Below are 22539 nucleotides of genomic sequence, written 5' to 3' on the forward strand. Positions count from 1 at the left end.
TAGCTATATTTCTTCCTTTCCACATGGGTGCCTTTTATGTATTTATTTATTTATTTTATTTATTTGCCCAATTTCTACAGCTAGGACTTTGAGTACTATGTTAAATAAAAATGATAAGAGTGGACATCATTGTTTTATAGATCAGCTTTCTTTGGATTGGTTTTAGTATATTTTACTCCACCTCTTTACTTTTTAACCTCTATGAGTCTGTATATTTAAAGCTGGTCTCTTGTAGACAATGCATAGTCTCATCTTTTTTTAAAGGATCATAAGAGACTACTATATGCAACTCTATGCCAATAAAACAGAAAACCTAGAAGAAATGGACAAATTCTTAGAAAAGTACAATCTTCCAAGACTAAACCCAGATGAAATAGAAAAGATGAACAGACCATTCACAAGTACTGAAATTGAAAAAGTGATTAAAAAACTTCCAACAAACAAAAGTCCAGGACCAGATGGCTTCACAGGCAAATTCTATCAAACATTTAGAGAAGAGCTAACACCTCTCCCTCTGAAACTATTTCAAAAAATTGCAGGGGAAGGGATACTCCCAAACTCATTCTGTGAGGCCACCATCACCCTGATACCAAAACCAGACAAAGATTCCGCAAAAAAAGAAAACTGCAGGCCAATTTCACTGATGAACACCGATGCAAAAATCCTCAACAAAATACTAGGAAACCACTGCCAACATTACATTAAAAGGACTATACATCATGATCAAGTGGGATTTATCCCAGGGATACAAGGGTTCTTCAATATCCACAAATCCATCAGTGTGATACATCACATTAACAAACTGAAGAATAAAAACCATATGATCCTCTCAATAGACATGGAAAAAACCTTTGACAAAATCCAACACCCATTTCTGAGCAAAACCGTTCCGAAAGTGGGCATAGCGGGAACTTACCTCAACATGATAAAGGCCATATATGACAAACCCACAGCTAACATCCTTCTCAATGGCAAAAAGCTGAACGAATTCCCGCTGAGATCAGGAACACGACAAGGATGTCCACTCTCGCCACTACTCTTCAACGGAGTTTTGGAAGTCCTATCCATGGCAATCAGAGAATAAGAAGAAATAAAAGGAATCCAAATTGGAAAGGAAGAGGTAAAACTATCACTATTTGCAGATGACATGATACTATACCTAGAGAATCCTAGAGACTCTACCGGAAAACTGTTAGAGCTCATCCATGGATTTGGCAAAGTCACAAGATACAAAACTAATACACAGAAATCGATGGCATTTCTATACACTAACAATGAAAGAACAGAAAAAGAAGATAGGGAAGCAATCCCGTTTATCATTGCATCCAAAAGAATAAAATACCTAGGAGTAAACCTACCTAAGGAGACAAAAGACCTGTACTCTGAAAACTCTAAGACACTGATGAAAGAAATCAAAGATGACACAAATAGATGGAAAGATATACCATGCTTGTGGATTGGAAGACTCAGTATTACCAAAATGACTATACTACCCAAGGCGATCTACAGATTCAATGCAATCCCTATCAAATTACCAAGGACATTTTTCCCAGAACTCGAACAAAAGATTTTGAAGTTGGTTTGGAAGCACAAAAGACCCAGAATAGCCAAAGACATCCTGAAAAAGAAAAATGGAGCTGGAGGAGCTCCCAGCCTTCAGACTATACTACAAAGCCACAGTCATCACAACCACATGGTACGGGCACAAAGACAGAAATCTAGATCAGTGGAACAGGATAGAAAGCCCAGAATTAAACCCACACACCTACAGCCAATTCATCTATGACAAAGGAAGCAAGAATATACAATGGAGAAAAGACAGCTTGTTCAATAAGTGGTGCTGGGAAAACTGGACACCCACATGGAGAAGAATGAAATTAGAACACCCCCTAACACCATACACAAAAATAAACTCCAAATGGATTAAAGACCTAGATATAAGACCAGACACTATCAAAGTCCTAGAGGAAAACACAGGCCAAACACTCTCTGACATCATGATAGCAACATGTTCTCAGATCCACCTCTTAGAGTATTGACAATAAAAACAAAAATAAACAAATGGGGCCTAATCAAACTTCAGAGTTTCTGCACAGCAAAGGAAACCCTAAACAAAATGAAAAGACAACCCACAGAATGGGAGAAAATCTTTGCACGTGAATCAACTGACAAGGGATTAATCTCCAAAATTTATAAACAGCTTCTGCAGCTCCATATCAAAAAAACAAACAACCCCATCAAAAAATGGGCAGAAGATCAAACAGACATTCTCCAAAGAACACATACAGATGGCCAAAAAACACATGAAAAGATGCTCAACATCACTCATTATTAGAGAGATGCAACTCAAAACCTCTCTGAGGTACCACCTTACACCAGCCAGAATGGCCATCATCCAATAGTCTACAAACAGTAAGTGCTGGAGAGGGTGTGCAGAAAAAGGAACCCTAGTACACTGTTGGTGGGATTGTAAATTGGCACAACCACTGTGGAAAACTGTATGGAGATTCCTCAGAAAACCAAAAATAGAACTACCATTGGATCCAGCAATCCTACTCCTGGGCATCTATCCAGAGAAAACCACAACTCGCAAAGACACAAGTACTCTGATGTTCATTGCAGCACTCTTTGCAATAGGCAAGACATGGAAACAACCTAAATGTCCATCAACAGAGGAGTGGATCAAGAAGAGTGGTACATATACACAGTGGAACACTACTCAGCCATTAAATGGAACAAAATACCGGCATTCTTAGCAACATGGATGGATGTAGAAATTATCATGCTAAGTGAAGTCAGCCATACAATGAGACACCAACATCAAATGCTTTCACTGACATGTGGAATCCGAAAAAAGGACAGACTGAATTTCTCTGCAGAACAGATGCTGACTCACAGACATTTAAAAACTTATGGTCTCTGGAGGAGACATTTTGGAGGGGTGGGGGCATGTGCTTGGGTTGTGGGATGGAAATCCTGTGAAACTGGATTGTTATGGTCATTATACAACTACAGATGTGATCAAATAAATAAATAAATAAAATGCATATACTGTGTTTTTTTTTAAATGGCATGGTTACTGTTTTCATATTTAAAGTAATTATTTATATATTTCAGGCTTAATATATACCATATTTTTAACTACTTTCTGTTCATTGATCTTGTTTTTTCGGTTCTTTTTCTTTCTATTCTTTTTTCTCCATTATTTCATTCTAATTATTTTATGTGATAGCATTTTACCTTTTTTCTCTTAGTGTATCAATTATACTTCCCTGTTAAATTTTGTTAGTGTCTGCCCTAGAGCTCAACATACATTTACAACTAGGATAAGTCCACTTTCAAATACATTTGACCCTTGAGCAACACGGGTTTGATCTTCCTGGGTCCACTTAGACGATATTTTTCAGTAGTAAATACTACAGCACTACACAGTCTGGTCTATGACTGGTTGCATCTGCAGATGTAGAGGAACTGTGGATACAGAGAGCTAATGATTAATTATATGTGGATTAACCCTTTTGTTGTTTAAGAATCAACTGTAACACTTTACTGCTTCATGAAATCCACAGGTAAATAAAGTAACTAAAATGCTCCTTCTAGTCCTTGATAATATGTTAGTCATTTTACTTACAATGAACTGTAATCACTTAATACGTTGTTGCTATTATTTGTTAAACATTTATTCATTAGTTTAAGAATAAGAAAAACAAAAAGACTGATTTTACCTTTTATTCCTTCTCTGAACTCTCTCTTTCCTTACCTAATTTAGATCCTTTTCCCTGAATAACTTTTCAATATATCTTTCAAGGCACTTCTCCTGGCAACAAAAATCTAAGTTTGTTTGTATGAGAAAGTATTTCTACTTCAGTTAGGAAAAATAATTTCACTGGATACAGAATTCTTGTTCAGTGATGGTTTCATTCTGTTTTCCATCAACATTTTAAATATTCATTCTCCTCTTACTTTTGTTGTTCCTGAAGAGAAGAAAATTGTAACTCTTATCCTTATTTTCTATATGCAAAATGTTTCTTCTCCCTCAGGATTTTTTTAAGACTTTGGTTTTGTGTCTATTGAATATAATACACATTATGTAGATTTGGGGGTATTTTTCTTTCATAATCTGAGCTTTCTGGATCTGTGGTCTTGTGTCATTAATTTTGGAAAATTCTCAGTAATTATTTCTTCAAAGGTAATTTTGTACCTTTGTTTATTTTACTTTTCTTTTCTTTTCTTTTTTTTTTTTAACTTCTAACATTCCCACTGTATATATTACACTATTTTAATTGTTCCCCAGTTCTTGGATATTCTTTTTTTTTAAATTCTTTTTCTCTTTACTTTTCATTTTGTAAAGTTCTGTTGACAATTTTCAAGCTAATTGATTCCTTGTATGTCAGCTGTTAAGTCCATCAAAGGCATTTTTTTTTTCCATTTTTATTTTAATGGACTTTTTCAATGCTTATTGATTCTTTCTTAGAATTTCCATTTTTCTGCCTATATTTCCCATCTGTTTTTCCATGTTCTGTACTTTTTCATTAGATTCCATTAACAGTTTAATCAATTAATTTAAATTCCTAATCTTATAATTCAAAACCCGTGTCATACCTAAATCTGCTTCTAAATCTGGTGAGACAGGGAGGCTTGAGGAATCTATAATTAGATATTTCCCTTTCCCCATGCCAAAGGCTAGAGGGGACTACACTTACTTATTTCTCATGTTGGGTAGACTTGTTACAATAGTTTTCTCTGAGGCCTTGTTTAAGGATAACAGAACACTCTGGGAATATTTAAAATGGTAACTTTTGGGAGTTCCTGTTGTGGTTCAGTGGATTATGAACCCAGCCAACATCCATGATTATGCAGGTTCGATCCCTGGCCTCGCTCATGGGTTAAGGAGCCAGCATTGCCATGAGCTGTGGTGTAGGTCACAGATATGGCTTGGATCCTGTGTTGCTGTGGCTGTGGTGTAGGCTAGCAGCTGCAGCTCTGACTCGACCCCTCACCTGGGAACTTCTATATTCTGCAGGTATGGCCTTAAAAAGAAAAAAGAAGAAGAAAAAAAAAAAAGCTTTAGAACTTTGGCTCTCTCCTTGTCAGATACATGAGAGAGTTTCCCCAGTCTTCATCAAAAGAACCTGGAGGGCCTCCTGGAGGAAAATCTCACAAAATTGCTGGGGTCCCTCTAAGGCCATATCCCCAGGAGTTTTTCTTTCTCAGATGAGTTCACACACAATTTCCACCTATTAGTCAATTACTATCTAAATGTTCTTACTAGTTTCTGGCCCCTGTAGGTGGCTTTTGAACCTGGTACTCAGCAATTCTCTGTCTTCAACTGTCTCTCCAGTTTTAAGGTAGCCACTTGCCTTATGACCTTAATTCTCTGATGGCTCTAAGAAGAGTGTTCATTTTTCTTTTGCCCAGCTTTTTTCTTGCTGAGAGAATGAGAATAATCCCTTCCAAAATCTTTACATATCAGAGAAGAAACCAGAAGGTCTATGGACATGCTTTTGATAGCCAAATATGAAGTGATAAAAATTAGGAATAACTTGTTTGACAATGATTAAGTGAAATGTTATCCACCTAACTTCAGATTTGAAATAAATTTTTAAAATCAAACTTCATATTTTTAATAAACAGTACTCCTAGTACACAGTGATGATTACATTTTCATATTCTCTTAATATTTAAATAATGTGATCAATTTGCTAATCCCTATGATGATAATACAATTGAGTGAATTTCGCTGCACTTCAAAGGGGAAAAAAAATAGGCAGAATTTCCCTGGTGGAATTTTGGCTAATTTGATAATCTATAGTTAAATACGCTCTATGAAAATCTGAGTATTTTTATGCAGCTAATGCACAGAATCCATTTTAAGCTGGTTCTATACCTTAAATGATAATCACTGAACCTAAAATAGAAGGGTGATAATTTTTTATCATATATATTGGAGAATAAATAAGTGTATTTCCAGTTTTTCTCATATTTTCATTTCTATGATCTTACATATTCAACAAACATCTATCTTCTTATTCTGAAAGGAAGAAATTTCAGTAGAAATGTCACAAAATTGCAGTATTCGATATCCCCTGAATAAGATTGTTTCTAGTTCTAGATCTAATGCTGCCTGTCCCCGCCCCCTTTCTTAAAGAGAAGTAAAGAAGCAAAAGAATGTATAGTAAGGCTTCGTTCCCATTTCATAAGACTTAAAAATGGATAAAAGAACATCCTTAATATTTGAGTAGTTTTGTATAATTTATTTGTTGTTACTATCATTTTTTTTTAATTGAACAAAAATTAGAACTTCTTTGCAATACTGTGGTAGTGTCCCCTATAGACCTTACCATGGGTCACCCCACTTTGTAGTCAGGAAAAATTCTCTTCTACTCAGAGATATGCTTAAACATGACTCGGCAAACATGACTGAACAGTCTAAGAAACATAGCAATGACATCATTTAAAATGACTATTAAACTGTTAAAATGAACTGCTCTTCTGCAAATTCTCCCCTTTGACTCACAGTTGCAATTTCTCCAGTTCAAGGATCCATTCTGACAGTAGAACACACTGAGAAAGCCTCCATTTCTACAGATCAATGATGCTTATATGTACTTCAGGGAATGTAATCATGTTGGTGAATTAATTGAGCTTTAAAGGGCTTTGTCAGTAAGGAATTTGATAAGGTGGGAGAAAATTAAATGTGGGCCTAATGTGAGCCCACTGAAGGAGAACTGAAATAATTACAGTGCAGTTTCTGATTCCATAATGTAGTACCATAGTGGCTGAACAAGTTCACAGAGGTATCATTTCCTAAGTCAGGCTGAGGTCTTAGTAACTACACTGTGAATATGACATCTTGACCAAAACAGGTACCTTTGCTATAAAAATTAAGTGGGAGTGGCAAGTCTCAAGTAGGAAAGTCACACTGGCCAGGCTCTCATTAGGGACCGTACTTTCCCACCCCTGTGCAAACCCTGGTATACATCATGCCTGGATGGCTGACTCCCTATTTAACCTCCAGTAGGTGGTACGTCCATATAACTGGTCTATTTAACCATAATCATGCTGCCTTTCTGGCACCTGTTCTTTTTCTCCCACCTCCAGTGCCTCTGGAAGTCTTGAAACCTCACTTCCTTCCATAGTGCATAGGGTCATGGCTGGGCCATATTTCTGGTATGTTTTACAACATCTTGGGTATCCCATATTAACTTCTCAAATAACTCTATTGCTGAAGTCTTCTGCTGCCTAGAAGTCTTGGACTTGAACTCTAAAACTCTCTAGGCAAATTTCAAAAATTGCTGTTGATTCAGATTGACTTTAACAAAACCAGTCCCCTGCCTATGACTCTAGGCTAGGCTGTAAATGAAGTCAAGAGTCTTAGCCTTGACACGAAATCGGCTTAGCACCCTTGTATTAGATTTAAAGTAAAGAATATACACATAGAGTTTTGCCTGAGTTGTTTTTCTCAAATCATATAGCCAACTGAGAAACTAAAATCTGACTTTTTCCTTTATGAAATATATATTCTAATCACCAGAGACAGATTTAAAAATAAATGGCTGAGCTACTTGACTTAGCAAGATTACACACTCAAGAGCAGGTTTCATAAATATTTAACTTCTCATTTCCATATGTTATAGGTAGCAAACATTCATGGAAGCAGTGAGGTACTTGTGGAAAGAGCAAAGGCTTTACATTTAAACAGCCCTGAATTTGAATCCCAGTGCAATTCCCTCCTCACCAGAAGACTGTCAACAAGTGTTTTCATCTTTTGGAGCCTTGTGTTCCTGCAAAGCATGCAGCAAATTCACAAACCACAAGGTTATTTTGAAGGTTAAATAAAATATCAAATAAATGCAATTTATGACAGTACCTGACACATGAGGGTTGCTGAGGAAGTAAACTATTTCTCCTTTATGGATATTCCAGATACTCTGGAGATCTTTATTTCTCCTTTATGGATATTCCAGATACTCTGGAGATCTTTCACATTTTGAATGATGCTGAGATCCTAACAACTGATTATTGCTGTTGACACCTGGGGCACTGATGTTTTTTAGTATCTTTTTCTTTCTAAAAGTCTTTAAGGGGCCTGGCTTCCCTGCCTTGGTGGTTCCTCACCCATAGGGGGCACTGTCTGATGGCCTCTGTGTAAATGATTGTAAAGGACTGAACTCTGGAAAGGAAGTGAATTAAGCACATTTCAGCCATGAAACTGTATAACCAAGTGACTTTCCGTGGCTGCTCAGAAGCTTCCATTCACTGGTGGGAAAGGGAAGAAGGACACAGATCCACTGGGTTGCTGAGGGAATTAACTGGAGTCATACCATTTAAGTTTAGTATCTGGCACATGGTCAGTTCTCAGCAAGAAAAGCTTTATCTCTACGCCTCAGAAATGCTCTCTAAAGTCGGCCAATAGCAATATGAATGAATTCTGCTGGCTCATGTGGCAAGTTGCTAAGTGGAGGTGACCACTGTGACCTGCTCTTGGAGGAGGCTCTAAGCCTAGTTTCCATGGTGACAGAGGACTTACCCTGTGCCTTCGTGGCCCTAAGAAAAAGCCCTGTAATCCATCGGCTATTGCTTTCTGACTCCTGAGAGTCCTTTCCATGAGGGGATTATTGTAACTTGATTTCTTGATACGTAAGAAAAGATGGATTAATTCTTAGAGAAGAAAATAGTAGCCCTTCAGATGGAAGTGTTTTAAGGGAAAAGGGGACAACCAAGTTTAACATACTAACACTAAAAATATTCGGCATTTATTCTGTAACTCAAGTTTAACGGTATTTTGTCTAGCAGCCCTATCTGTTCTTGGTCTCTGACATCACTGCATTCAGGCAGGCAGAGTCATTTGGCCACTTGCTGGGTCCATGTAAACTTTTTCTCTGATAGACAAGTCAGAGAAAGTGCATAGGACAAGCTATGGTGTGCATGTGTGTGTCTGTTCCTGTTAGGAGTGAGAAATGAAAAAGGCATCTCTATTTGCCTAAGGCAGCATCAACATCTAGAATAAGAAAGCTATATAACTGACATGACAAACCCCTATAATTCTTCAGGCCCAGGTGATACACACTTGTACCTACTTGTGTACTGGAAGGCAGTATACCCTGAGATGGCAGTCAATGGAGATCTGCTTCAGGAGAGCAAGTCAATTTCTTCTTAAGGCCACATCTCACTAGTCTGCTGACTACCTTTTAATGTTCTTCTGGATTTTTGCACTGAGTCACATCAGACTGAAATAAGCAAATGGTGATTTAGTGTATATGGAAGGAGGAATGCACATATTGGAAATATGGGCATGATAAAGAAGACTAATCTCCCCAGGCACAGTCACTGAGTTGCCACTGTAATATGGAGTCTTCTTCATAATAAAGGCCTACTCTCCAGGGGGAAAACTTATACCTAAGTTTTATTTCCAGCCTGCTTTAGATTTTCTGTCTTGGAAAAGGAATGAGGGGGAAGGGAAGCATCTATACAAGAAGAATGCCTGTGATAGTCACAGGTCAGAGAACAGCCTATTAAAAGACTGACATTTAGGAGTTCTCTGGTGGCTCAGTGGGTTAAGGGCCTGGCATTGTCGCTGTTGTGGTGTGGGTTCAGTCTCTGGCCCATGATCTTTCACATGCTGCAGCTGCAGCACACTTACAAAAAAGGCTTAAATTTAATCATCTGACTCCACTTTACTGCCATACAAAATGGGCCCCAATGTAATTGTAGAGGGTTACAGATGAAAGAGCTGAAAGATACAGATTCTTTGTGAAAAGATATACTTAGTGAAACCCCTAATCAAAAAAGAAGACAAAACACTGGAGAACTTTGAATCCTCTGGCACCTATAGATTAAATAAAAAATTTTAAAAAGTTCAGTTTTCTAGCCAGGTTAACATAAATCCTCATTGGAGGTCTCTTTTTGCATTTCCTAATATATGATATGATACGCCTAGCTTTCAAATTATACGACATGCCAAAAGGCAATAAAAAACACAGTCTGAAGAAACAAAGTAAGCATAAGAACCAGACTCAAATATGATACAAGCATTGGAATTATCTGACAGGGAACTTAAAGTAGCAATGATTAAAATATTAATCCTCTAAATAAAAAAGTAGACAGCATGCAAAAGCAGGTAGGTAATATAGGCAGAGAGATGGACGTCTAACTGAGAACAAAAAAGAAATGCTGTAAAATAAAAGCACTAACAGAATTGAAGAGTGCCTTTGATAGTCACATGAGTAGACTCGAACATGGTCAAGAAAAGAATCAGTGAGCTCCAAGAAAGGTCAATCAAAATTTCCCAAGCTGAAACGCAAAGAAAACTCAAAAAAACAAAACAAAAACAAATGACAGAACATTAAAAAATTATGGAATAATTTCAAAGGGCATAATATCCACATACTTGCAATACCAGAGAACTGAAAAAGGAGAATGAAGTAAAATAAGTATTTGAAATAGTATGGGCTGAGAACTTCCCAAACTTAATGACAGGTGACTATCATTCCCTACTCTATGATTCCAATTATAAGACATTCTGGAAAAGGCAATGACTGTAAAGATAGTTCAAGGATCAATGGCTTCCAGGAGTTCTGAAAAGAGGGAGTAGTAGATGAATAGTTAGAACACAGGGGAGTTTTAGGGCAGTGTAACTACCCTGTATGATGCTGTGATGTTGAATCTCTGCCATTATGCATTTGTCCAAATCCACAGTGCTTCACAGTGTAAATAGTGGACATTATTGTAGGCAAATAAAAAAAAATTGTTTTGGAGGCTGGAGGATCCCTGGGTCAAATGCAGGATGTGACAAAAGAAACTAAATGTATTGCAAATGTATGGAATAATTTCACTGAAGGAGATGGGGGGTAAATAACTGAAAATGAGTAGTCTGTAAAACTAAAGGCTAAAGGAACTACATACAAGTAATGATACCCTAGTTATAAAGTCTTTTTCCCTAGCAGAGGTACAGTTCTGAAATCTGATACATATATGATATAATTGACCATTTAAGTAAATAGATGGTAGCTTGTGGGGGCAAGATTTCCAGCTATTGGAGTGAGAGGTTACAGATGAATAAGAGGAAGAGGCTATAATTATTCATATGGTAATAAATTAGTGTTGGCCAAAACAGTATGAACTCATATTTAGGTTAATATATATATTATATACATAAATAAAATTGGTGGTTGTATATAGAAACTTATTTATGTATGTATGTATGTTTATACACATGCATGCACGCAGTAGTATCCATACATGCATATCTTTTCTGTCAGTTGAGAGGGCCTGGAAGTAATTTCATTGCAGTAGCCAAAGCATATCCAGAACCCAGATCTTGGATTCTAATATCATATTCCAATTTTTACTGGAATAGGGCTCCTTGGAGAAATTAAAGACTATGGCTGGAAATGGACAAAACGGGCTTAGAACACCTTTTAGGAGAGTTCCCAGCATGGTGCAGTGGAAATGAATCTGACTAGGAACCATGAGGTTGTGGGTTCGATCCCTGGGCTCGCTCAGTGGGTTAAGGATCTGGCATTGCCGTGAGCCATGGTATAAGTTGCAGACGTGGCTCGCATCTGGGGTTGCTGTGGCTCTGACATAGGCTGGCAGCTGTAGCTCCAATTAGACCCCTAGCCTGGGAACCTCCATATGCTGTGAGTATGGCCCTAAAAAGAGAAAAGACAAAAAACAAACAAAAAACAAACAAAAAAACACCTTGTAGGGCCAGGAAATAAATAAGCGCTTGGAAAATAAAAATATCCCCACAACAGTAAGGGTATAGCAAAGTGTTCCACAAGCCTGGTGAAAAAGTTCCCAACTGTCAAAGCTGAAACAATTTGAGCAAATATGTAAATAAAATTGTATTGGACTATAACTGAAGGTATAAAAATATGCCTGGCGATATAAATAGTTAAGTAAACAAACATGGAGAATAGACAAATATGCAAAAACAATTACAAATAATTTGTGTAGCTACTCTGTCTCTAAAGAGATGGGACATAACTCCCTACCACTTAAATTTCGGCTTCACATAGTGACTTTCTTCCAAAGATTATTGTTTAAAGAGAAAAAAAAAGAGACCAACTTTACACTTCAGAAATTTGACAAATGACAAACATTACCTCCAGTCTGGTGATCAAGGTTAGCATTATAGTGATACATCCTTTGATGTGATATGATTATAATGGTACTTTATCCCTGTGGTTTTCTACCAGCAATAAATTTCCTCAGTGTAATCATGAGAGAATCATCAGACAAATCCCAATTGAGGGACATTCTACAAAATGCCTGAACAGTAATCCTTAAAACTGTCGAAGTCATCAAAAACAGTGAAAATCTGAAAAAGCATCGTAACCCACAGGAACATAAGGAAATAGGACTTCTACATGTAATGCAGCATCCTGGATGGGGTCTTGGAGAGAAAAGGGACATTAGAGAAAAATTATGGACATCTGAGTATAGACTTAAATAATATTACATCAATATCAGCTGGTCAATTGTGATATACATCTAAAACCATTCTAAATTTAAATGTTTATTTAAAACTACAAATAGGACACAGAGAAAACATTTAAATCACTATTTTATATTTTTTTGCTTTTATTTATTCATTTATTTTCTATTCTTTTTTTAAACTTTATTGAGATGCAATTGACATATAATTGTGTGTAAGTATAAGGTATAGTGTCTTTATTTGATACTATTTTATTATATATTGCAAATTGATTACCACTGTAGGGTTAGCTCACACCTTTATCATGTCACACAAGCTTAAAAAGAAATCTTTTTTTTGTGATAAAAACGTTTAAGACCTACTGTCTTAGGAACTTTCGAGTATATAATACAGTATTGTTAACTATAGTCATTATTCATTTATTTATTTGCTTTTTCTGGATGCACCTGCGGCATATGGAAGTTCCCAGGCTAGGGGTCAAATTGGAGCTGTAGCTGCTGGCCTCTGCCACAGCCACCACAATGCAGGATCCAAGCCGTGTTCGTGACCTTCACCACAGCTCACCCCAACACTGGATCTTTAAACCACTGAGCAAGTCTAGGAATTGAACCCACATCCTCATGGATACTAGTTGGGTTCCTAACTTGCTGAGCCACAACAGGAACTCCTGTTTAACTTTTCTTGTTTGGGAAAAATTCTTTGTGTTTCATCTCCTGCATTTTATTTAAAATAAATATGTAAAGAAAATTCAGCCATAGTACTCAACTAATTCAGATGTCAAGGTATTTACTCTTCATCTTTTAACTCCCAACATAAATAATTCTTTAGCTTTAGAGAATGTAGTTTAGTTGAGGCAAATGTATTTTGAATGTTGATAAACTGATTATGGCTTTACATGAAATTCCCTAATACAGACCAATTGATCTGGAAAGTAGCAACTGCTATTGAAGTTCTGTAATTCAGAGATTTAACTAATTTTGTGGACATAAAAGTATTTTGTAGACTATAGATTTCAGGAAAAATATAAAGTATCATCACTATTTGTGGACTCATTTATTGTTTCATTTTTAAAATTAGCTTCTATAGATACTTTCTATATATTAATCAAGCCCTATGCATTGAAGAAAACTATACTTTCAGTTTTGAAATTATCCTCCTGAACAATTTAACTCTTCATCCTTGGAAGTTTTTACTTACTGGGGTTTTGCTGTGTTATTTTTACTTGATATTTTTCCAAATAGATAGCCTGAGAGTATCAAGTGGCATTGAAATGTCAGAGCCTTTAAAACCATCTGAATAGATCTGAATTGATTCAGCTCTTCAAACTCTTTCAGTGTCCCTTATGCTAAGACTATATCTCTAACTATGCCTGCCTCAGATCAATTTTGAGATCTTTTGAGAAACTGTTTCCTCATTTGTGAAGTGGTTATAGGTCCTGTGAATTGGGGTCCTCTTGGGAATGTGAGATTCACTCCCAGCTTAAGGACCAGGTCCTAGAGATTTAGGCCCACCTACAGATGACAGAGGTCATGCACTCATACAGACGTAATATGTCATCTGGAGGATGTTGTCACAAACAAATGTGATTCATCTGAGTGCTTGGTGTCTTGGGGAAAGACTGAAGGACAGGAGATCCTGGAATGTCACCATAGTGAAAGCATGCCAAATATGGAACATATCATGTCCTACTGGGCATCTCTGTTCAAGTATCCCCTAAACACCTCAAGCTCACACGACCAAACTGAACTCTCATTCCCCTTCCATCTTGTGTTACCCCTGTTCTTGATGAATGGTATCACCATCTATCTGTTTGCTCAAATCATAATCCTAAAGATACCTATGACTCCTCCCCCTCTTTCCCATCCATTTGTCAAATCCAGTTGATTTATTTAAACATCTATCAATGTTTCCATTTAGTGTAACTATCACTTATCTAGACAGAGAAATTGTTACTTATAATACATGTTCTATAACAGCTTACTAACTTTGTCTTCAGTCAGCTCCCTTCCATTCCCTTCTCCACAGCAGAAAGTTTTTCAGAAGTACAAATGTCATCTTTTCACTTCCTTCAAGCATACCAGTCACGTTCCTGTACATCTGCTGTATGGAATGACTTTTAGTTACTTGACTTCTGCATACTCTCTCTCACCATGGGCTTTATAGATGTTGTTTCCTATGTCTCTGCCATGCCCTTCTCTGCTTATCAACAGCCCCTTCCATCTCTCATCCTCCACCTAATCTCTGTTTTCCTTTCAGAATCATCTGAGTGTCATCTTTTATATAAAGCTTTCCCAGACTTTCAAACTTTGTTTTCAAAGTTGGAATTATATACTTATAATAGGTTCTCACACTGCACCAAATATTTTGTCTCCATCCCCTACTAGCTTGGAAAAGTCTGTGAGAGCAGGGACTGTAATGCCTAACACAATGTCTGGCACATAGTAGTTGCTCAATAAATAATTTTTGAATGAATGCATTAATAAATGAGGAATAAATGTATACATCAATATATAAAAAGAATGGAGAACAAAGGGTGGGAAAAAAATGTATACATGTAAGAGTAACTTGATCCCCATGCTGTACAGTGGGAAAAAAATAAAATAAAAAATAAAAAGAATGGAAATTTTTTTTTTTCTTTTTAGGGCCAAACACGCAGCATATGGAGGTTCCCAGGCTAGGGGTCGAATTGGATCTGTAGCTGCTGGCCTATGCCACAGCCACAGCAACATCGGATCCAGGCCAAGTCTAAAACCTAAACCATGGCTCACGGCAATGCCGGATCCTTACCCACTGAGCAAAGCCGTATATCGAACCTGCGTCCTCATGGATGCTAGTCAGATTCGTTAACCGCTGAGCCATCTTCTCGGGAAGATTTTAGTAGAGGAAATATTCCTAGATCTAGAAGATCAGGAGTCAGAATCAAAAAAGCTTTTTTGAAAAACATTAACAAGCCTTAAAAGTCAAGAATAGATTGAGAATTAGGTTCCCTTTCTCTCTCTCCTTTCCCTTACTTAAGTCTCTCTCTCTCTCTCTCTCTTTCTCTCTCTCTCTGTGTGTGTGTGTGTGTGTGTGTACATGTAATACTTGTTAAAGGTAGGAGGCGATGGTGAGGAAAAATCATCAGGAAGATCTTAATTTTATCTGACTGGAAGGTAGAACATGCTGACTAAACATCAAAGCAGTGACCCTATTATCAAAACTGGAGAAGAATACATGAACTTTTACACTGACGTTCCCTGATCCCTGATCTTTCCCAGAGCAAGGGCACTCATGCTGTGCTCACACCCCCTCTCACCCCATCCCCATCCTTCTGTGTTTTCTTCTCACCCTATTGCAGAGCTCACTCACCTGAGCATGACTTATTTCCACAGCATTGCATGGGAGTTCCTCTGTTGTGAAGCCACTCAGGATCTCTGAAGAAAAGGCAAAACTTGAATTGCCTTAAAAGAGAATGGATGCCTGAGAATCATCAACAAATGTATTTTGGGGAAATTTCTAGTGCTATAAAATGGAATGTTTTCTCCTAGAAATGATGAGAATGGCACTTCTGTCACACAAAGCAATGCATATCTGCTTAGGCACAGACGTTTTGTTGAAAATCAAAATGATGATAATAGTCACTCCTGCCAACCCTGTAAGATGCTCCAATGATAATGTTGGGGGTGGGGGAGGGTGGTAGGAAATACATCTTCTACATTTGACAACTGTCTTAACTCTGTTGTTCCCTCCTGAAATGAAGTTTTTTTTTTTTTGATCCACCCTATCGAATATCTGGCTGTCATTTCTATGTCCTGGGGGACACTAGTATACCATTTTACCTTTCAAAAAGCAAATTTTAAAACAATCCCCAGGAATGAGATTTCTCTTTCCAGATGGTAGGTCTGTGAACAGAGCTTCTGGGCTTGTTTACAGGATAAATTTTATTCCAACCGTGACCTACTTGTTCTAAGTCTTCCAACAACTGTTCTTTACAAGTTTGTCTTTCTTCCTTGGTTACCCTATGCTTTCAGTCTGTCATAAGTGATCAATGTGCTATTTGATTCCAAGAGAAATGAACCTTCACTGTGTGGAAAACAATACGGAGATTCTGGCATATTTCAGCTCATGTGTCCCTCCCACCCGAGCTGCCTCAAGTCATAGAGGCAACAGGACATCCAGAATTTCTGCACGTCCTTTTCTTGGGGGCATGAGCCTCCTTGTAGTTTTAGGTTTTCGTAAGTATTTCATCCAGGAATACCACTGCATGAACATTTTTTTCTGAAAGTACTAGCATGTGAGTGGTGGGGACAAGGAAGAAAAGAGGAAAAGAGAATGTTTTTATATTCCTTCAGCTAAAAAAGCATTGTTAGAACCTACATCCTTTTTTTCCCCCCACAATTTCCACTTTTATAGCAGTTTCCTTGCAGTGTTTCAGGTAAAAATTGTTACATAGGAATGGGTTTTGTCAGGACATACCTACTCTAATTAGCTATGTTAGCAAAGTTTAAGAAGTGATGTTTAATTAAAAGAAAATTAGAAACAGAATCATCCTTCTAAGAATAAAATTCAGGGATGCCGAGAATTCCAGGGTAATCTCAGTCTAAACACACATGAATGTGTGTTTGGATCTGAACAAATCCAGTGATAGGTTAATTGGTCCAACTTATGTGGGTCCCTCCAAGGAAGCTGATTGTGTGTGTTGGACACATGTTCAAGAATACAGGGTCCTGATTTTTCAGTCTATTGCATGTGCCAGTTCAGAGTCCAAGCTGAGCACATTTACATTATATTGTTTTTCCATATTTTCTGTAACAACACAGAATAAAACAGGAACAAAACTAGAACTCAACAGTCAGCAGAGCCCCAAGGAACTTGCAGACTAAAGGGAAGATAAATAACTAACCATGGACTGCACCTTGATGTGATAACTGATACAGTAAAGATTTCTCCATTAGGTTCCTCAGAAGCACATAAAATGGAAATCTTATCCTGGGAGATGCAGGGGCAAGAGATGAGTGAAAACTTCCTCCCCATGGAAATCTTAGATCTAAGAGATATGCTTCTAAGGAATTCCCTCTGTGGCACAGTGGGCTAAGAAACTGATTGCAGCAGCTCAGGTCATTGCAGAGGTGTGGGTTTGATCCCTATCCTGGCGCAGTGGGTTAAGGATCAATTGGGTGCTGCTCAGATGTGGCATAGGTCACAGCTGGGGCTCGGAATCAGTCCCTGGCCTAGGAACTTCCGTGTGCCAGAAGTGTGGCATGCATACATACATAAAATGCTTCTAGCTTAGTGAATGAAATGAGAGTGGAAAGGACATCCCAGAGATAAGGAAGAAAATTTACAGTTTCCTGGAGGTGAGAGGGAGAATGGACAACTCCGCTTCCCTCCACCAAATGCCTTTTCTTCTCTTCTCCTGAAATGACAATCCCACCCAATTTAATTTTTCTAAAAATGTTAAAGTCATGCCTAATCTTCTGTTTTCCATTATACCCCACACCTATTCCATCAGCAGGAATAGGAAACCTAGCGATAGTCATTTACATATTCATCCATCCTTTACTTTATAAAACAAACTTATTTTTGAGATGCTTACCATTTAGCAACTTTAAAGCTTTAGTTAAATAAATGTTAATGAAGCAGATAATGAGGCCGGACATGCTTGAACTTTGGAGCCAGACACAACTGGGTTGGTTTCTCAGTTTTACCTTTCACCTTCTAAATGCATAACCTTTAAGTGCCTCTTGAGATTTTCAGACCTTCGAACATGGGCAGAAAGAAGTTAATTATGTGTTCCTCAGAGTGCCTGCCACAGGGTCATTCAATATTATCAACTAGCACTTCCTATCCCCTCACTTTCCACTCCAGCTTCCATTTATCTTGTGGAACTTCTTTTGCTGCATTTTTAAATGTACATTGCCTCTTCTGTTTGATTTTGAGCTCCTTGTGAGCCTAGACTACATGCTAGGTTTTTGTTTGTTTTTGTTTGTTTGTTTGTTTGTTTGCTTCTTAAGTAAAATACTTTTTGGGTTTATGCCTTGACTTTTGCTTAACTTTAGTTTGCACAGGAGTCCTGTTCAATCAGCCTTTGCAGAAACACTGCTGCCTCTGTCCAGTAAGTTCAAGGTAGAGAGTCTGATGCCATCTGAGACCCCTGCTCTGCAAATGAGTAAATCATATCCCTTAAATGAGAAAATTATAATGCTGCTCCTCACAGTTCTCAGGGGAAACAAGGTCACTGAACCAGAGATACTGTGATCTCCAGTAAAGAGGATGACCCGGAAAGAACAACAGACATTAAATGATGGTTTCTTGAAAGCTGAGCAGAGTGAGAGACTTCATAATAACATGGTTATCCAGGGAGCAATCAAAACACTTCTCCCCAGTGCTTGGGACTTACCTGCTCTATCAACTCCTATAGACAGTGTGAATGAAGCTCTGCCCACATTTCGCATCTTGCCCTTTGGGAGGACGTATCAACCATGTTGCACATGCACTAGGTTTCTTACATTCCTTCAAGTGTTGTCATAAGAAGAAAGACGTGCAGTGTTCCTCCTTTGCACAATCACTCAGGCAACTTCCTAAAGTCTTCTCTGAAGTCTTCATTGTTACTAGTCTCATACTTGAGCAGATTATTCTGTTGCATCAGTCTATGTGTCTCTTTCTATGCCAATACCGTACTGTTTTGATGACTGTATCTTTATAGTATAGATGGAAATCAGGAAGTTGATGCCTCCAGCTCCATTCTTCTTTCTCAGAACTACTTTGACTATGCAAGGTCTTTTGTGATTCCATGTAAATTTTTGGATTGTTTTCCTATTTCTGTAAAAAAAAAAATGCCACTGGAATTTTGATACGGGATTGTATTGAATCTGTAGATTGCCTTGGGAAGTATGGACTACTCAACTTGCTGACATGACTCCAATCACAGCTCTTAAACATTTACCATAATGTTTCATATTTATTTTTCCACATCCATTTCACCAGCTAGATATAGGATTTGTAGATTTCTACCTTATTTATCTTTATAGCCAAAATATAGTCTAGAGCAACGTCTGATATGGGATGCAGGAGAAAATCCTGAAGACATAGATAGTAACTTTCTGCTAATAAATTTTAATCCTGTTCAGAGATGAAGCCCTTATGTGTTATTCCAGTGGTAGTGGTTACTCCATTAAGAGCCATCAAAGCAACAATTTTTGCTTTTGGAAAGCAAATATTCAGTATTTTTAAATTATATACAATTCCTTAGCATGACATAATCATTTAAAGCATTTGTTTGAATAGCCTGTGTTCCAAAATATAGTAGATTAATGTAAATTTTGAAAAATAGAGCATGAAACAACTGTGACTGAAAAAGTAGTTTGTTATTCACAGTTCCCAAGCCAGGGAGATACAGCATGCTAAAGGGGCCCCATAAGGGAATACCCAGACTTGTCAGGAGGCATAGGACAAGGAGGAACTGTGGGCAGGAACTTTTATTGTGGTCTCCACAGGAATCAATTCATGAGCCAGTGTAAGCAGGCTTAGGATTGGCTAGTTTGAATAATTGCCGCAGGATCTGGAACACAGGGACTGTGCTTGGTTGTCTAGTACCTGACCCTGGGATGATGAGGGCAGATGGACAGAAACCCTAAGTATGAGAGCCTGATAAGATTGTGTTGGGAGTATATGCTCTGAATTGGTTGGTTTGTATTTTCAAAGTCCACTCAGAAGCTAGTGGTTTACCATCTCTAGGAATTGGCTAATCCCAGAAGGGGCTGTCCCTTCAGGGTAAAGCAACTGAAACAGAAAATAAAAAACATGGTTATTACTGCCCATCATGCCAAAGGAGATTTTTTCTCTCTAAACATGAATGGGTATGTGGGCAAGACATGGGTCTGGGCAGCTGTCTGGATACAAACGTTGTTACAAGAGAAGGATGATGGCTCTGATGTGGCTAGGACAGAAAGTAAACTTAAACACTCCTCATATTTTTATTCAAGATTACATGCATAAGCACCACAGAGACTAGAGAATCTTCCAGAAACCTTAACATTGTATTCAATTCATCTGTATCCAGATGCTTGAATTACTTTCCTTATGGGTCATATGTGGTTTATCTTGCTTCTGAATGTATCTTTCAGACACTCCTTGCAAAGATCCTCCGTTGCTTCTGCCTTTGTTGAACCATGACTATCCTTACCTCTTGGTACTAACCCTGTCATCCTCTTGGACCCTGTAACTCCATGCTGAGATGCATTTGTGCTCAAGCTCCCCTTGGTATCTCTACAGACTAGGAAACAAATTTATTTCACTGCTGGATGATAATTTGTTTCTTTTAACCTATCTGGGAAGGAAGGAAATGGATAACTACAGTATAAGATCACTGTGTATCAATAACTACCCCCGACTGCCCTTTGTTGAGGTAAGAGATGAGACTCAAAAGTCATGCTTTTATAGCACAGAGAACTCTACCCAGTATTCTATGATAATCTGTATGGGAAAAGAATCTGAGAGAAAATGTATATGTCTATATGTATGACTGGGTCACTTGGTTGTACTGCAGAAGTTATGACAGCCTTGTAAATTAATTGTTTATTTCAACAAAACTTTTTAAGTCACATTTTGTCAGGACAAAAGGATCACTTGACCTGATGGCTTTCTGACATCAGGGTTTGTGAGTTTTTTAGTGCATCACAGTTTCCAATATGAAATATTGGAAATCACGATGGGGCTGTAAAACAGGTCAGTGTTTTGTTTGTTTGTTTGTTTGAGGGAAGTACTTTTAAAGTCTATTCTAGGCACATTTTTTAAGTTGTTTTATAATTTATTGAGGATCTTCTATATAAGACATATTGTGCTAGGTATTTTTGATAAAGGATCACAGAGAAACATGACATGGAATTTCCCATGAATGAGTTCATCCCAATAAAATACATATGATACTACATATAACCATGGCTATACTTGCCTATGCTGACCAAATATAAAATCACATATAAAAACTTCCTGAATTAGAAACATTGGGCACTGTAAAATCTCGGCCACTTTCTCATCAACCATCTAGTTCCGACTAGTGTCAACTGTTCTAGGTCAATGTCCCCACCTTTTGGACAGAATAAAGAACATTAATATCACTTTCCATTACTACCTTCATGTAGTCTTGGGATAGAGGGAGAGCCTTTGGGAGATGAAGGGCTGGCGATGGTGAGTGGGTGGATAGTCTTCAAAATTTTACGTAGATTTCACTGCATGCTCCATTTTTGGTTAGTTTCATTAAAGGCATTCCAACCTAGGCAACTACTCAGAAAACTTTTTTTTGAAATTGCTCAAATTCTGAATCTTTAACTGTGAAATACTGATCTCTGACTATTATGTTTTGTCATTTTATTTCTCAAATGCTATCCTTTTCTGTCTCATGGTGACCCCCAATCCTTCTTATTCTCCTAACCTCTGCCTCTTCTTCTTTGTCATGTCATCAGCATCATCCCCATCATAAGAGCTATCATATCCCATGTAGTACATGATCTTCAACATTCTTTATATATACTATCTCTTTGAATCATCACAACCCTATGCATTAGGTGTTACAGGCCCGTGAACTGCCCTACCCATAAATTCAGAGACTTATCTATGTTAACATTTCATATTCCATTCTGGGAACTTAATATTAAATTTTTCTTCTTAGACCTAAGCTAGGATTTCTCATTCTTATTTGTTAACTAAAGACACTTGGGGGTATTTGCTATCAATAATTAAGGCATTATGTTTGTCAGTTAGACCTCTCCTGTGCCTGAGAAAGCTGACCAGAACTTTTTGTGTGGGTGGGTAGGGCACACTGAGACGATTAACATGGGATCAAGTGTTGGAGAGCTCTTAGGCAAAGAAACCTCAAATATCAGAATGAGAAAGGACAACACCCTCACTCAAACTCCTGGTTATCCACAGGTGCTGCGTCCAGCACTGCAGGGCAACAGGAGATCCTGAAAGAGGGACAGCACAGCATAACAAAACACACAAGACTCTTTTACATCTAGAAAGTGGGGGACCAGGAGGCACTCTGTTCTGCAGAACAAAGGCCCCTAGACTTTAGTCCACATGACTTTTATTAGGGAAGGTGACGTAGATTAATGAGC

At 37.8% G+C, this 22539-nt stretch overlaps 1 protein-coding gene across 1 annotated transcript in view; it reads left to right on the plus strand.

The window, feature by feature from the left end:
- The window catches only part of NRG3 (neuregulin 3), a 1088386-nt gene that overhangs the window by 1009298 nt on the left and 56549 nt on the right, over positions 1-22539 (plus strand).

Source organism: Sus scrofa, chromosome 14 (assembly GCF_000003025.6).
Source record: "Sus scrofa isolate TJ Tabasco breed Duroc chromosome 14, Sscrofa11.1, whole genome shotgun sequence".
NCBI classification, from domain to species: Eukaryota; Metazoa; Chordata; class Mammalia; order Artiodactyla; family Suidae; genus Sus; species Sus scrofa.